This window comes from Ostrea edulis, chromosome 8 (assembly GCF_947568905.1).
Source record: "Ostrea edulis chromosome 8, xbOstEdul1.1, whole genome shotgun sequence".
NCBI classification, from domain to species: Eukaryota; Metazoa; Mollusca; class Bivalvia; order Ostreida; family Ostreidae; genus Ostrea; species Ostrea edulis.
In genome coordinates this window covers 69,714,470-69,719,039 of record NC_079171.1, presented here as the reverse complement: position 1 = coordinate 69,719,039, position 4,570 = coordinate 69,714,470, and the positions used below count along the sequence as shown (strand labels likewise).

At 34.3% G+C, this 4,570-nt stretch overlaps 1 long non-coding RNA gene across 1 annotated transcript; it reads left to right on the top strand.

The window, feature by feature from the left end:
- The first annotated feature begins 463 nt into the window (after positions 1–463).
- On the top strand, positions 464–3,833 carry LOC130049283 (uncharacterized). Its single transcript, XR_008797789.1, has 4 exons — positions 464–538; positions 910–1,040; positions 3,358–3,442; positions 3,577–3,833. It is a non-coding gene; the product is annotated as an uncharacterized LOC130049283 (long non-coding RNA).
- The last annotated feature ends 737 nt before the right edge of the window (positions 3,834–4,570 follow it).

Here is a 4,570-nt window from a genome sequence, read left to right as displayed (position 1 = left end):
TCCAGGACAATATCGCAGGATTCTCACAGCAGTTCCAGTAAACAAACCGAAAAGCAGTCCCGGCAGTCCCAGTAAGCAAGCCGGAGAGCAGTCCCAGCGTTTCCAGTGTTCCAAGCAGTCCCAGCGGTCAGAGCAGTCCCCGTAGGAGGGGTTAAGATAAATAATGGGGGGGGGGCTAAGCCGACAGTTAAATTAGCAATACAAATTGTGGATAATCGCTGGAGTACATCAATACGGTAGTCAAACTTGAAGATAAATGACTTACAATGTAATTAAAGAGATAACAATACATTATACATGAAAACAGCACATATTCAACGTGCCTGTGTGACACTTTTTTTGAATTCATAACAAAACGATAGTTTATGAATACGAATGAAAAAAAGATACATGTAGAGTTTATCGGCGTAGTGTATTCCTATTACATGTATTGCGCTTCATAGACTTTAAGTTTGATTATATCCTCCGATCAATGGACGCACGTGGTTACACCACGGTAAAAGAAATGTTTGTTTTGGAACTTGTACACCACCACGATGTAAGTCATGTGGATTTATTGGCATTATTCCTATGTCTGATTTATATGCAAGATACAATTTATGTTTCTTTAGTCAAATTTGGTGCAACAATTCAATTTATGCTCAGTATTGTTAACAGTGTGCCATTTCCCAATAGCACTTCTTAAACCGATTTATATTATATATTAAGATATATTTCACTTATTCTTGTATTTGTACACTTCTGAAAGTATTATTACTATGAATTTATCAGGATTTAATAATTTCTAGAAGATGCACCTTGTCCAAATTTTCTTAATATGGAACACCGTTTGTGTCAAAATGCTTTTTCGATATTTTGAACTCTAAAATGGTTGAAAGATTATTTGAATGTGATTTTCTTTATTTGTAGCCTTTTACCTGCTTTATTCAATAAACTTTACATTGGATACACTGGTTAAGTTTTATGTGATGAGACAGGACAACAGGTCTAATAACCACAGTTTCAAAACGTAAGATCGATTGAAGTCCACGTTCTGTCAGGTAATTTTGTTGGTGTTATTCATTATTTTTTTTTTTTTTTATATCCCATACATGTAAATCATACATTGGGTTCTGAAAATTATTTAGCATAATTATATTTATTTCTTGTCTCTGTTATTGAAATAATTGTGCTTAAACTCACCTAAATGATGTATTCACGTATCGTCTATATTAAACTAGCAAAAACTGCTTTCCACTTACGTGCACACGTGTTTATGATTTGAAAATGATTGGTTATATATGCGTTACTTATTACCAGCATTGTAATTTTTTTTTTTTCAATTTCACTACCATATTTAGACAGATTTATATAATTATGACAATTCCAATCAAAGCATATATGCACATGTTGTTTTAACTAAAATCGAGGGTATTATGTTTGTAAAGTGCATGTCCCCTAATAGACGTGTCCACAGCGTTATCGACGACATTATTTAACAATAATTCCTCGTTTGATACTCATGATAGCCCGGTTTTGAAACCTGTAAACACACGACGACATTCCGTGTCTTCCGTCGCCATGGACACAGTATACATGAGTAGCTTACCCCTTCATATCGAATCTGCCGACACCACACCAAATTCCCCCTCAAAAATCATGCATAAACTCGTCTATCTAATAAATGGTCCAATGTATTTCCTTTTTTAAATGTAATTGGGCAATTAAAATTGATAAAGCAAACTATAATTGAATCCGAAGAGTGATTTTTTTTTCACTCTGGGTTAGAAAATCCAACATCGAAGATGTCACAACGACTAACGCAGGCGCATACAGGTAAATATTTGTGTTTCTTTTTACAAGGTATCACTGAACTACACATACTTGTAAAATGTTACATAAAATCATGATTTAGTGGGAAAAGGACAAGGGGTAAATTGTTCACATTCATGTAAAATCTTAAAACTTAAGGTAGAGACCGATAGCAACCACGTAATCAGTAAAAATCGTGTATTTTCACGTGAAATTATTTTTCGGAATTCCGTACATCGCCATAGAGTAGTTGAAAAAACAAAAAGGGGTTCCGAAAGTACAAGTTGTTGCTGTGACTGAATCGATGATTGAGAGGGTCGTCTCGACGAAATATATATAAATTTGGCCATAGTTTAGATTAGGAATACATCAATGTAATAATAGTGGACTAAATGTTTCGTCCGTGCAGAATGGCACTTTTTACCTCACGAAATTCACCACCATGCATAGCTGCGCTACGTAAACAAAGTTGTTGATGTAGCGTGATCGTGATGTCCGAGTGCTGCGAGTTTCAATACTGTTTATGTAGTCATTGAGAGTTTAAACAAAGTTTCTTCTGAGAAGAGGAATTCGATGGATGCATTCAACGTGGACAACGAAATCATATTTTCGTTTGGTAAATGAAAAAAATGGCAAATTTAATTTGTACTGAACCCACTTTTCCTCTGCTATTTCACAACCCGATTTTATAATAACATATATCTATAAACGCACAATTTGGAGCTGTTTCATTTTTTGTGCATTTATGTATTCCATATGTGCCCAAAATATAACTCCTACATGTGCATGTAATTGTAAATGGATGTCATGTGTATGCCAGATTTGAAAAAAAAATAGGGCTCTCATAAGTTTGAGGGGAGGGGGTGTTTCACTAAAATTCTATTTGGTATAAATGATAGTACTTATAGTATCTTGAAATTTCATTGACCTAAGAGATATTTCAAATCTGGTGTTTCATGTTTCATGCAAGCATGTAGGTCTACAAAACTTTATTTAAAATATTTGTCAAATCACACACACCCCCATAGGCAAATAAATGTATTGCATGAGAATAAGATATGTATGTCCTTCTCTTGACCCACACTCCGTAAAGGAAACAGGTCTGATAAATCTAGAGTTGACTTGTTTTGATATTATTAGAATGGACTGGCAGTTTATGAAAACATATCTGTCATCTAATATTGTAATGATAATTATGATGTTTATTCATCTCATTAAGGATCCGGGGGTGGGAGGGTATGTACAGTTTAAATAGAAGGTAACTATAACAATATGAAATAAATAACAATCATGCAGATGTACTACTACTGCAAGAGTTCACATTGCTGCACTGCACACATTTAATATACATGTAATGTTACATATGTAATACTGATTTCAGACAAGATTTTAAAAATTAGCATAATAAAATACATGTTATGTGTGTAATTTTCAATATATCAGCATTTTAAAGTTCACTAAACATGCATTGAGACACACAATTTTAAAATTGACATTGTCTGACACAGTATAATTAATGATTAATACTGACTGTGCAAATATTAATTATGATGATTTTTTTATAAGCATCATCCTAAGGACCAGTGCAAGTTGAAATGGGCTTCCAGCCAACAACTTCAACAGCAATTTGCCATGAAAATCAGCACGAAAGGTACACTATTTTCTATCTTAGTAAGATAGAATTGTTCATTTTACCACCAAACATTTATAAAGACAATTCTTAGTATATTAGATATTCATCTTTTTTTCAATATTTGAATATACATAATATATTTTTTATAACAGGTACTTCATTTACATTGATGATGTCATATCCCCTGGACCCCACAACTTTACAGGTTACAGAGAAAATTCAAGAACTTCTGCACAATGTGAGACTCGAATAGAATCAATAATGTATTTGTGATCCAATATATATTGTGCAACATACTAAAGTGTGAATTTAATGGAAAGCAAGTACATGTACTCATGTATTACATGTCTTTTTTAAAGACAATAATATTGTATAAATATAGAGGAATGTCATTGTTGATTATTCTAAATTTTTGATATACCAAAATCAGTAAACATTTGTAAATGAAAATAAAATATCAATTTTATAACTTTAATCAATGTGTTTGAATTTCTTATTTTCTAACCCCTCTACCCCACCCCCGTTACACACACTCAGTGCATATATACTGTGAATGCAATATGCATGCATTCTAAGTTATCCAAGCGAGTTTTTGTTTCAGTGTGAGACTACAAGTAGGACTCATAAACTTATGAAGAGACATATATATTTGTGAGAGCAAGATAGCTGATATGAGCCTTGAGATCAATGGGTCGAGCTGCGGTGGTGGTCTAGTGGTTAGAACGTTCGCCCCGCATGCGGACGGCGAGGGTTCGAATCCCGGCCGCGACATACCTGAGTTCTTGAAACAGGTAATGACAATTCCATTGCCAAACGCTCAGCATCAGGTGTGAATATCACTGGTCCTCGGAGATGACCTTCAAAACGGATGCCCAGTGTCACAGTAGATGTGGCACGCTAAAGAACCCTCACTGCTCAATGGCCGTAAGCGCCGAGCAAAGGCCTAAATTTAAAGCCGTTCACCGGTCTTGGTAACGACTCCATATGAGTAAAAAAATTCTCGAGAGAGACGTTAAACACGATACAATCAATCAATCCATGGGTCGATTGGGTGGAAATCTTTCCATTGATATTAAATATAAAGTTGTTATTTAAACATATTTGGTGCACTATGCTGTATAATCATATCAATTTCTTATAATAGGT